The sequence below is a fragment of the Triticum urartu genome, chromosome 3 (assembly GCF_003073215.2).
Source record: "Triticum urartu cultivar G1812 chromosome 3, Tu2.1, whole genome shotgun sequence".
Taxonomy (NCBI): domain Eukaryota; kingdom Viridiplantae; phylum Streptophyta; class Magnoliopsida; order Poales; family Poaceae; genus Triticum; species Triticum urartu.
The window spans coordinates 597,230,915-597,244,365 of NC_053024.1; the positions used below are offsets into that span (position 1 = coordinate 597,230,915).

Consider the following 13,451-nt stretch of genomic DNA (forward strand, 5'->3'; position numbering starts at 1 on the left):
CATGGCCTAAAGGTGGCCAAAGATATGAATCTAAATAGGGTCAGGTGCTTTGGCAACTTGGGATTCTAAAGACCCACTCATGGTGGCTTATCGCCGGGAGGTTGATAACATCGCCGGTCACTTCAAAGGTTGTCAGGTGGAGCATCTAGATCAAAGGGAAAACGAGGCGGCTTATGCTTTGAGCCGGCTTGGGTCGCAGCATAAGCCAGTGCCCCCTAATGTTTTTCTTGACTTGTTGCATAATCCTTCAGTTAAGTTGCCTTTTGAAGAAGATCTTGCTGTACCTGACCCGGAGGCACAGTTGGTGGCGGCTCGTCATGCCATCCCTGATTGGATAGTTCCTTATTTGGCTTATATGACCCGGGGAGAGCTACCTGAGGATGAAACTCTGGCCAGGCAAATAACCCGACGGTCTAAGTCTATGACTATTATCGACGGCGAGTTACACCGATGCAGTGTCACGGGCGTGTTCCAACGTTGTGTTTCTCCTAAAGAGGGTCGTGAGATTCTAAGGGAGATTCATGAAGGAGATTGTTGCCATCACGCTGGCTCTAAATCCCTTGTGGCTAAAGCTTTTCGTCATGGGTTTTATTGGTTGACGGCTCATGCTGATGCAGAAGATCTGGTTAGCAAGTGTGATGGTTGTCAGAAATTTTCTAGACGAGCTCATGTGGCGGCTCAAGAATTGAGGATGATTCCAATTACTTGGCCATTTGCAGTCCGGGGGCTGGATATGGTTGGACCTTTCAAGAGGTCCAAAGACAAAAAGACCCACCTCTTGGTGGCAGTTGACAAATTTACCAAGTGGGTTGAGGCAGAGTCGGTCAGTAAGTGTGATGCAGCAACGACGGTTCAATTCATTAAGAAGGTGATCTTCCGCTTTGGCTATCCTCACAGTATCACAACTGATAATGGCACTAATCTGTCTAAGGGCACTATGAAAGAGTTCTGTCAACGAGAGCATATTCATCTCGACGTATCTTCGATGGCTCACCCCCAGTCTAATGGTCAAGCTGAAAGGGCCAATCAAGAAATCTTGAGAGGGATAAACCCCGTCTTATGGTCCCTTTGCAAAGGACGCTGGGTTGTTGGGTTAAGGAGTTACCCTCAGTGCTTTGGAGTATCAACACCACCCCCAACAGATCAACAGGTTACACGCCCTTCTACATGGTCTATGGGGCAGCGGCGGTTCTTCCAAGCGATATCCGTCATGACTCGCCCTGGGTGGCATCTTATGTTGAAGCTGTCAATGAAAAAGCAGATCAGGATGCTCTTGATATGTTGGATGAGGAGCGCGACCTTGCGGCGGCTCGTTCGGTGATATACCAGCAAGATTTGCATCGCTATCATAGCCGCCGGGTTAAAACCAGGACCTTTCAAGAAGGCGACTTGGTGCTCCGGTTAATACAAGATCAAACAGATATGCATAAGTTATCCCCACCTTTGGAAGGGCCTTTTGTGGTCAGCAAAAAACCTGAACAACGGGCCATACTACCTCATTGATATTCGAGAATACAAGGATTCACGCACATCGGAGCAGGAGACCCGCCGGCCGTGGAACATCGCTCACCTTCGGCCCTATTACAGCTGAGCCACCGGCTCTTGTGCTGTACATAGTTTCTTCAGTGTACATATTATGATCACTATAATAAAGTTGGCATCCCTGATAATTCAGGGCCTCTGTCGTTTCAATTCTAAGTGTTTGAGCCTTTATTATTTGTTCATAAGGTCAATTGGGGGCTTCCTGCTCGATGAGCATAGCTATGCTTACCCTCTTGGTCAGGCTTACATGCCTTCTCACGGGTCATTTGGGGGCTTCCTGCTCAATGAGCATAGTTGTGCTTACCCTCTTGATCAAGCTTACATGCCTTCTCGCAGGTCACTTGGGGGCTTCCTGCTCAATGATCATAGTTGTGCTTACCCTCTTGATCAGGCTTACATGCCTTCTCGCGGGTCACTTGGGGGCTTCCTGCTCAATGATCATAGCTGTGCTTATCCTCTTGATCAGGCTTACATGCCTTCTCGCAGGTAACTTGGGGGCTTCCCGCTCAATGAGCGTAGCTATGCTTACCCTCTTGATTGGCTTACATGCCAGGTGTAAACACCAAATTCTGGGTTATCTGGCATGTATGTCGTTCTTACTCCGCCCAGGTAATCCTGGAATGACCCGTCGTACTCTTGACAGTCAATATTTTAAATAAGACCTTGAACTTGTTAAAGTTAAAACGGCGATTTGTCATGTGAGGGCCGGCTTACAAGTGTGCAGGAATTAACTTGGTGGTTGTGCGGCCCATGAAAGCACTTGAAGTTTTAGGGTAGGCGGCCTATGAAAGCCTTGTTTTTCTGGATTTCTGTCTTTTCTGAAAATTTTGGATTCATATCCTTCTTCCATATTAATATATGGTTTTTGCAATTCAGGCCATGTAGCCTTGATTCTATGACTTATACTTAAGCATATTGGGTTAATAACCCGCCCTGATAAGCAGACTTTAAGTCGCCAGGATGATTTGCCTTGAATAAATTCAAGTCATGATTTTTCATATTTACGGGTTAATACCCATGTTGGATTACACTCATTACAACGTCATTATGATATCAGTCTACATGTATGAATTTTCATATTTGAATAGATATTTAGGGTTTTTCTAACCCGCCCTGCCTTCGACTTTAAGTCGCTTTGGCATATTTCCGGCTTAAATAGCCTTTAGTCTTTTTTATCAAAGACTATTATATCAAGGGGTTTTCAAAGATATTTGTGACCCGCCCTGGCGTAAACCGCCAGGGCATATGTTGTTTCCTTGTGTATAGGAAGTATGATGATGCTTGATCTGATCCACATAGTTGATAATATTATATGCACAAGTGGCGGGTGATAAAAATCAAGCTCGGCGGTTTAAACATTCAAAGGATACCACATGCGCGATGGCATGACAGATCATTGTTTCAACTAGCCTATTACAAGGCTTCCCCAAGCCCACAAGATTAAGAGTTTTTCAAAAGAAATTCTATGCCGCGGTCTGAGAGCCGCCCCTTGGATCAGTTCTTTTGGTCCTGGCGAGTTGAAGCCTTTGGGTTATCCTGCGTCGTTTCTTATTCGTCGTCCATCGTCTGGAAGTCAGGTGATGTCCAGTCGATGCCAGTTAAGGCTTTGAACATAGCTTCATCATCTATAAGTGTGGACGGATCAATGTTAAGAGCAAAAGTACGCTTACGTATTGGAGGAATAAGATCCACAATCTCATAAGCCGGCGCTTTCACTTTCGAGTTCTCCATCGTGTAAGCCGCCTGATACTTGGACAAATCCGTCTCTTTAGCCAATTTGCTTGCTAGAGGGTGCATCTCCTTTACACATTTGGTAAAGTTGCTTGCATCGAAGGGAGACCCGTCTTCTTTGAGACTCGGAAAACCAGTGGCCATCTCCTCTAGGTCTAACTCTGCTTGCCATGCTTTGGCCCGGCTCAAAGCAGTGATGGCACCAGCTCGGGCTGATGATCGCTTAATCTCTTCGATTCTCTGGAGCATGGCAGATAGTTTGTCCAGTACCTCCCTGATGAGTGAAGGTGGTTGTTTACTGTGTGAGATGGCCGCTATGGTTTGCTGAGTGCCTGTGTAGAGCTGTTCCACCAAAGTGTAAACCGCCTTCAGCTTCACCAACATGTCCTGGCCAAGGTTGGCACTCCTGGGGCTTGTTAGATGAGCGCGTAGATAAGCCACCAGGCAGGTTAAAAATTAAAAAATTGGAAGTGGTTAAAGCATCCCAAATTCCTTACCAAAGATAGCAGCTGTCATCTTTGAGATATGGCATTTTAAGCCGAACAGTTCTGCAGTGGTCTCTTTCAAAGAAGATTCGGCAGTCTCTGCTCTTTGTACTAAGGCAGTTTTCTCTTTCTTCCAAGCGTTTCTTTATGTGGAAAACCCAGCTCTGAGCTTCTCGCTCTTCTCCAGACCAAGCTTAAGCTTGGAGTCAGCTTCGCATGTTTCAGCTTCTTGTTGCTCAAGCCTGGTCTTTAAATCGACCACCTGGGGCTCGGCCTGAGTTAAAGCATCCTGCAAGTAAGAGTTAAACAATTATAAACATATTTGCCATGTCATAATCTACATACAAGTCTCAAGCACATTGCAAGCAAAGCACTTGACACTTGGGGGCTAATGTGTGCAGAAGCTCTTTTTTGCATTATATTGTTCGTGATCCGGCTCATCCTTCTCAAGATAAGCCGGCCCATGAGGGCTATGGTTTGGAGCTTTTCTTTCAAAGTAATGAAAATAACCCTGTTCATCTTTTATTAAGATAAGTCGGCTCATGATGGCTATGACTTTAGAGATTGCAGTAACATATGGACAAGTCTTAACCCTACTCAGATATATTTTTTCCTACGGATAAGACTTCGAGCTGGATGACTATATATGCAAAGGAAACAGATGTTCATACCTCATATTTCTGGCGCAATTTCTTGACTAAATCTGCCTCTAGATCATGACCAGTATGCAGCTGGCTCAGATAACTAGAGTATAATTCACTGACACCCAAGTGTGAATAATTTGCAACGTCAAATTTGGCCTTGCTTTTTTCAATTAACTCTTCTTTGGCAGAATGCTTGGCCAGAATGGTGGGGTTCCCGGGTTCAGCATAACCAGTGCCAGCAATGATGACATCCTCAGCAGTTTGTTATGAAGGAGGCTCTTCAGCGGGTTTTATGGGACTGTGCGGCTTAGTGCTGGATGGGTCAACACCCATTGGATCCACTGTGACATCGTGAGTCTCTGGTGGTGGGTCATCAGCAGCAGCCTCAGGAGTGTGATGAGAAGCTTCAGATATGATTTGTTTCTCCAGCTCAATAACCTTGGGGTCTTCGGTCGGCTTGTTCATCTTCAATTTCTTGCTGGGTTTGGCTATACTGCTGAAAGTAAGACATATGAAGATGTTAATATATCAGTTTGTAAAGTGTTAAAAAACAAAGAGGTTAAATGTTCTCACCTAGGAGCGACTTTGAAGAGAGGAATCTGAGTCCCAGTAGAGTTGCCGGAGGAGGAGTGAGAGGTTCCCTGATAATTTGAGTCGGAAGGATTAAGCGGTTGACGGATAAGACCCGCCTTTGGAAAAGAGAAGTTTGAGTTCTGAGGAACCTCTGCTCGGCGTTTGCGAGGGGCCGGCATGTTGGGTAAGCCGGCATGAAGGTCTCCCCCTCCGCTGTTCCGAGTTGTACGCCGAGCTTCATGCTGTTGTTTCTTCAAAATAAAGTTTGGATCCAAGTAAGCTAAAGGGTGAGAAAACCTTACTTTCCGGGTTACGTGCCGAACTTTCTGTCTTGGCAAAGGCTCTGAGTCGGAGGAAATAATAGTTACCTCTACAACATCTGCCTAGCTGGTCTTCGTGTCATCCTGAGAGGGGTCAGTGTCAATAAGATGCACAAAAAAGGAGCCAAGGAAATCAAGTTCTACCTCCGACTCATCATCCAGAGTAAATTGGTCTGTTGCATCTATTTTCATCTTGGCGGGTCTCTTGGGAGCCTTGGTCTTTCCCCTGGCCTTTTTAGTCGGTTTATCTTGAAGCTTCTTATTCCAAAAAGGAGAGTCGGCCTGAAGAGAGCAGGATAATAAGGCCAGTGCAACATATGAGAATAATGAATAAAGTAAAAGGGGCTTCAAATACTTACAGCTGGAGCCGGGTTAAGAACATAGAAGGGGCTCAGCCCTGTTTTGCTGGAGTTTTCTAGAGTTTCTCCAAGTACAGACTTGGTCATTTCGTTGAGGTCCTTCTCTTCAAGGGATATAGAGTTATACCGCAAGGGGTCATTCACATCGCCTGTGTATGTGCACATTAAGCCGGGGCGGTGGCTTAAAGGCATGATTCTCCAGCTAACCCAGCATCGAACCAGGTCAATACCTGTCAAGTCATTTGCCATCAAGGCCCTTATCTTAGTAAAAGTGGGTCCATATTTGGCTCGTTTGGCAGAGCTAATCCGGTCTGGAAGTGGGTGCCTGGGGTTGAGCCGGTGAATACGGAAACCCAGCAGAGGATTTTCACCCGCCGGAGAGGTGTCTTGGCAATAAAACCAAGTCTAGTTCCAGTCTTTGGGTGACTAGGAAGTGCAGCTGAAGGAAAGACGGCGTCTCTTCACCTCTGGATAGAAATTCCACCAAGTTCAAGGCTGGGGCCGTCTGTCATCTCTGTTTGGCGGTTCAAATAGTAATACTCTCCGAAGAGGTCAAACGCTGGGCTCCTCTTGAAGGTATAATTCACAAAAGACTTGAAAATTGCAAATATTGGAAACTGAATTGGGTCCGATGTCTTGAGGGTGAAGCTGATAGAAATTCAGGACATCACGGAAGAATTTTGAGCTGGGCGGTGAGAAGCCTCGGAGCATATGATCAGAGAAAACTATAACTTCTCCTTCTTTTGGTTGAGATGGAACCTCAGCCCCTGGAACCCGCCAATGGATGACATTCTTAGATGGCAAAACGCCCATGGCAACAAACTCTTGGAGAGTCCATTCTGTGACATTGGAAACGACCCAGTCGCAGGAGGTGACGGTCTTAGTCATTTTGATCAGGTGAAAACCTATAAAGGAAATCATGGCGGGTCAAATTTGTGATGATGAGTCACCCAATGGTTGAACAAAGTTAAGTTATTATGCAAAATTGGTTATATGCAAGGATTGGTAAGCCGCTTAATGGTTGCAGAAAAGAAGATAGCATGGTTAAACCGGCGAGGTACGAGACGGATAATGTCAAGCCTGGATAAGTACTGGCAGTTTAAACAACTTATAAGGTAAGCCGGCTGGTATTTGGCGGGTTACAAAGTATTATTTGAGCCGCTCATACAACAGTGGTCAAGCCGATGGTTACAAGATCTAGGGATTGGATAGAATTTCACTAAGTGCTAGGCAAACAAGTTTCATAGATTCAGCCTATAATTTCGAATCTACAGTCGTTACAGAAACAGGAGAAAATTACTAGCCCTAAAAACAGTGGACGAACCACAGGTGTGGGGAGTGAATTTCAACAGCAGCAAGTGGATCCATATTTGATAGCAGATATTAAAGAGGAGTAAGGTGTGACTTTAGCATCGCGTTTTGGTCCTACTAAGGTGGCATGGTCGATGAACTATAGACAAGGGTGATGAACGTCGTTGAACACTAAAGAACTGCAGAAACCCTAATGCATATGTGAGGAAAAAGGAGATGGGTACTTGGAGATGCTGATGAACAGCGGAGGGGCGCCGCCGTTTTCTGGTCGAGGTCAGGTTGATGCAGTCGACGGGGGCGGCAGAGCTCCGAAGGCGTCGGTCATCGCGTGGAAGAAGAAGAGGCAGAGGCATGGGTAAAAAGTGAAGAAGAGGACCCCTGTCCCTATTTATAAGGAGGTGAAAAGATGGCCTGCGCGGGAATAAAGGAGGCAAAATTATTATGTTAAACGATGTGGGTGTCTCGATTCTCGGGAGGTCCATTAAGATGAAGATCTGTTGAGATATCCTGGGCTTTGTGCCGAATCAATGCACATGACGTCATGGCGGGTTACAATATTTCTGTTTATGTGATGTCATGGCGGGTTATATCGGTCTGATGAATATTCGACACTGATACATTCTGCTAAGTTAAATAGTGGAGATTGATATGAACAAGTTCAAATCAACTTGGGGCCTAATGTTGGGGATATAGCTCCTAGGTGTGACCCGCCCAGGAGGGGCCGGGTTACACCATTGGCGGCTCAACATGAAGAAGGTCCAAGGAGGCCCAAGGAGAAGTACGAAGACGGCGGCTCTTGGAGGCAGGCCTAGTAAAGGCCCAAGACCTAGGCATGTGAACTACCGTATGAAGACTTGTTCTGTAAGGCAGGATTAGTTAGAAACCGAGTTGGACACGCTGTGTGAGCCGGCCAGGACTCTGTAAGCCTCGGGGTCTCTACCTATGTATATAAAGGTGAGACCTGGCGGCAGGTTAACTCAAGAAACAAGCAATCAAGATCTAGGTCAAGCGTATTCGCTCCCTTGTAATCGAAACTCAAGCAATACAATTAGAAGCAGGACGTAGGCCTTTACCTCGTTGTGAGGGGTCGACCCTGGGTAAACTCTCTGTGTCCTTTGTCCCGTTCAACCCCTTCAAGGTAACCTAGTTGCGATGGCTCCACACCTAAGTCCTTTCATTAGGGCATCTGCCATGATAAATCCACGACAGAGAGCAACCTATATTGAGGATCCATAGAATGTAGCAAGATGATATGATATGACAATAAGCATCAAACATGAGAAGCATGCATTCAAAAGATCCAAAGTACATATTGTAAATAAGCGATAAGAGACATATCTAGTAAGATCATCACCTAAAGCATGGGTACTAAATGCATCCAAAAGTCAAGAGTGTGCAAAGATATATGCAATACAAACAAACACTCAATTCTCAACATCTTACAAATCCACCAAATAATCAAAGTAAATAGTAACCAACAAGGAAGTAAGGATGCCAAAGAGGGATATGCACTTTATCATGTTCGTGTATATGTCTCTTATGTGATCGATAATCATCAAGATGTGCATTCACAAAGAGAACTGCACATGCAAAATAGTCACTAAAAGATAAGAACATGGTATCCATGAGTGAATCCATTACTATACAATTTTAATCTTAGCATGGACGCTTTGGTACATAGCACATGGGACAAGATACATGGCACAAATCGATACAATTTGTATAACAATTGAATTACAGTGTAAGAGAGCACTAACCACGAGCAAATAAAGTGATTTTGCAATTTCATATGCATGCTAGACAACTTCGAGGAATGGTTATGTGATGGATTGCTTGATTGGCATATTTGGTATAAATTAATCATGAACATGATTTTATAGATCCCCATGATAGGCTTCTTCACAAATGTTTCAAATATGCAACTAGGAGGTTTATGCTCTTGCAAGAAACATAACTTCCATAAATACAATCCATAGCATGATGCAATCTTTACAAGGTTGACTCCATTTATATATATGCATTAAGTAAATAAATGTTACCAAGATAGCATCGGTATGAAGTATTATATCTATAAATCATCTAAACTTGGTTCTAATTTTCTCAGGGTGTCACCACCTTCTACATGAATAAGCTAAGCTTACAATGCTTCTCCAATGAGCCTAAAACACATTTAACTATAACCTAGTCCCCAAACATATTGGGTCGGGAGTAGTTAGTGCAACTACCATACATAGGGTAAGCTCTGAAATCTGTGCATTTGGAAGTGAACTTGAATTTCATGCACATCTTAGCCATTAGAATGAGTTAATATTATTAAAGCTTGCAATAAGATCTTGGATCTGAAAATAAAATGTAGGACGAGCAAACAAATCTGGTCAATACAAACTTTCCATCTACAGAACACCATCTGTAGTGAGTACACCTCCTAACCTTAGTTGGCAGCCAATCATCTCATCAAACTAATTCTACAGAAAATAAGACATAGCACAATGAAAAACATATTTTAAAGGGAGAAGCAAGGACCAAAACAAAAAAAATTGCCTGAGCAGATAGCAGACTAAAAACTGGGCATATTCAGAACTGAAGCAAAGCACATTTTAAACTTACTAGTAAAAGTGCCCCTGCATTGCACCGGGTTGGATTGTCGATTTTTGGATCATGGATTTTGTATTTGGAAAGTCCGCCCTCATGTCCTCCGTCGACATCTACTTTAGCTCCGCACCGCCATCGAAGTGCAACTAGACATAGAAACTTTCATACAGATGGAGTGAAACTCCACAGAGATTGGTCATATATATACTCACCGCAAAACCATCATTAGAACCTTACTTATTTAATCTTTGCAAACAACACAAAGCAATTGTGTATACCAACCAATGGGACACCATTATGATAATGAAGACTGCCCAGCCTGTCTGAAAGAACAATTTATATGCACACCAAGTTAAGAACAACATCAACATGGCTCCGTTAGCAGCATGAAACGGTCGAACATGTGAAAAAAGATTTACAATATCTTCCTAATTTATCCAAGAACTTTGCAAACTAACCATATTAGTCTATCAAAAATAGCACAATGCAAGTGACGATGGTTGTAGTTGCATACGTAGAGTAAAAACCATAAAGCCTACATTTGAAAATCCCCTAGGTCCAAGCACAGATGACATATAATACAGTTACTCATTTCTTAAAGCTAATACAATTAAATCTTGAGCATGAACTTGCATCTTTGAAATGCATCAGTTTACAAACTGACCAAGTAAAGCAAATAAAAAAATAATGTATGTATGCATCTTTCAAATCAGAACTGGAGTTTAGCAGACTCCAAAACTTATAAATTATCGCGTGCTTCTTCATGTTGCGAGACATGGAATATTTTTCTGTTAGTCCTAACTTCTCAAGAAACATATGGACTGAGTTATCCCGTGAAAGCAGATACTTAAAAGCATGAAGCATGTGAACACCTATATGCAGCAAAGTGTGTCCCAAAGCCTGGACAGAGCATTAGTTTTGGTCACTATGTGTAATGCAAAATAATCAATTCAATCGAAGTGGTCACGTTAAAGAAAATCTAGATTCAAAGAGGCAAACAATCATCCAAAGAAAATGTGGAGTCAAACTCTGCAGCGATGGCTCTTACAGTGTGCTCCCTTGATTTGCGTATGCCTTCACTTACCTACAGTATTCATTGTTTCTCCATTAATCAATCATGTAATTACCAACAGATCAATACAAAGCGATCATATCAGAGATGTACCTGAGTTTGGATGTCAACTATTAAGTTTCTACTAATATGCATCTCCTACTTTTAAGATATGAAATGCAACTGTATTTGCCATGTTTTTAGCAATTTCAGATCATTCTTCCCTTCTACTCCAATGGATTGATGACATCATCTGAACCATTTAAAAATGAAACGAACTTACTGAAAATCTGTAGCCTTATTGCTGTATAAAAGAACATTGTAATTCAAATCTTGTATAGCTCTAAATTCTGATTACCATAGATAATCATACAGTCTATTGTCATAAATCCAAGAAATATTCAGAACCTACACATCTTAATTCTGAGAGGCGGAAAGAGGTAGATATACCATGAAGCTAATCTGAGGCTTATAGCGTGTGTAATAAATAAATAACACACAACATCCAAATCCTCTCCATGAGTAACATCAACTAATGTCATTGGCTAACACTCGGTCAATAAATATTAGCTCAGGTAAAACGGAAAAAAATTGCTAAGGCCTCACGTAAACATCAGTGTGAGCTGTCCTCAGAGTGACCTTATTGTCCGGTTTTTTACTCTCTGATGGAAGGAACGCATCCCAAATGAAATAATTTTGTGGTGTGCCCCTTCAGGAGATGCAAATCAGACCTCCTTCCCTAGTTCCCTTCATTTGGCTCATAATCCAGTGAAGAGTATTGTTGCCAATATAGACCTAAAAACTATTTTTATTTTAGAGAAGGGAATTTAGGATAAGCATTAGCTGCCTCCATAGTGGATGCAGGAGTGTAGTTCATCCACTCCGCAACCTCTCCGACAAAGACCCCTGCCTAATCTGCTTCAAATTTCCGTCCGTACACAATCTGTCAACCATATTTAGATTGACAATTGATTCACAAATTATTCTTGAAAATACGTGGCATTAGTTCAAACCGAGGGGATTCAAGAAAAACACCGATCCATTCTTGTTATTTTTTAGTGGAACACCCTTTTCATTAACTTAGCACTTTTAAGAGCTGCAGTACTTGTAGAGTGAGTGGATCCCATAATACTGGACACTGGACTATTTAAATCCGTAGCACGAAAAGTTCTAGCGCGGCATAAAAAAATCCTCTCCCCTGACTGGAAAAATGCCTGTCGTCAATGACGTGTTGTTCCTAAATCATCGAGTTGTTTCCATTTTGTTTCTTTTATGTTCAGCTTCTTGCAGAGTCGTGCTGCCTCATTGACATCTGATTCATGCGGTGCTTGTTTTTTAGACCTGCAGATCTTAACTAAATGGTTGCAACTTGCAAGAACATTACTGAATCTCAAGTATGAATGAGCTGGTCCCTTACGCTTCATATATCTCCAACCAAGTACACATAACTGAAGCCTGCCGACTCTATGACCATGATACTGATGCTCCATACACAAATTTCACTCGCAACCCCGTGATCAATCATGAAGAGACCACAGAATAATTCCACTTAAGTATAGTCACAAGTCTGGACCATGGAGTGTGTGTTCTCCACGGATAGCCCAAGGACTGAATTAAACAGACAAAACAGAAGCGTTCTTATCATTCAGTCAATCAATAGTACTGTTGTCAATTTTTACCAGATGTGGCGGCCATACCCTGAGGTGCTGATGACATATTGACATTGTTCGCGCCTCCTTGATCGGCCACGAGGGGAGATAACCAAGGCCGGCCTCTGTCGATTGCAGCCTGGAGGGCCAGGTAAGGGGAAGCCCGGGACTCGGCGTCTGCATCCATGGTGGTGCACAACTTGTGTGGCGGTGTATGGCACGCTTGGCCCAGAGCTACGTCCACCCCGCCGGCGAGCGCAGGGGCGCTCCCCGCCAAGGATCCAGCAACCCGACCAATGAGTCGAGCTTGCACGGAGAGGGAGGCGGGGAACGGGTTATGCGTGGTGGATCGCGACGGGCTCGCTTTTAAGGAACTGTCCACGCGCCCGTGGTGGATTGTTTCAAAGAGTGACCTCGGAGGGAGAGCACGGCGACGGATCAGCACGAGCGAGGATCTTGGGGCGTGGTGGCTTGACGGTGGCCAACCGAGCGTCACGGGAGGAAGAAGGAGAAGATTAGGGACAAATGAAGAGGGGAAGGAGGACAGGGAGGCGGATGACCGGAGAAGAAGACCGGTCTCGGGCTAATGGCCGGAGAAGAAGACCGGCCGCCGGCGGTGGCGCCATGCCCGTGCGAATCGAGCAGAGCACACATCAAAGGGAAGGAGACCCATGTGTTTACCAATTAGCCACTCTAGAAATGACTGTGGGTCGAATAAACCAAAGCACAGGGTCTTTTTTTGTGAAAATGGAAGTTTTCTCATAATCCATTTAAAAAGGGATTGTGGGCTTCAGTTACCAAAAAGTACAAGGAAACTTTTGCAAAAATGTCATGCCGGTGAACGGGCAGAAGGGATTGGTGCTTTATTATCAGGTAAAGATAGAGACTACAATATGGTTTGATGTTTAAAATTATTAGAATGAGTTAATGGTATTAAAAACTCACACATAAATATTTCCCCTGAAAATAAATAGTAATATGTTAACATATGGGTCAAATAAAAACTTTTCGCATATACAACAATATGTAGCCGATATATCTCATGACATCTACAAGGGGGGCCCTCTGTTAATGGATTAATCACGGAGGTTTAATTCAAGGAAATCATCCAAGACAGAATTACAGGGTTATATTACCAAATAATATATAAGAGGTAAAAATTAAAGGGATGAGATCAAATTAAAGAAAGGCAAA

General features: G+C 43.5%; 1 long non-coding RNA gene across 1 annotated transcript; it reads right to left on the minus strand.

Moving 5' to 3' along the window:
* Window positions 1-2,838: 2,838 nt before the first annotated feature.
* On the minus strand, window positions 2,839-12,925 carry LOC125545241. Its single transcript, XR_007299935.1, has 9 exons — window positions 9,573-12,925; window positions 5,655-8,151; window positions 5,440-5,577; window positions 5,344-5,379; window positions 5,125-5,226; window positions 4,976-5,043; window positions 4,430-4,898; window positions 3,771-4,047; window positions 2,839-3,685 (listed from the first exon to the last, which is right to left on the minus strand). It is a non-coding gene; the product is annotated as an uncharacterized LOC125545241 (long non-coding RNA).
* Window positions 12,926-13,451: the final 526 nt, after the last annotated feature.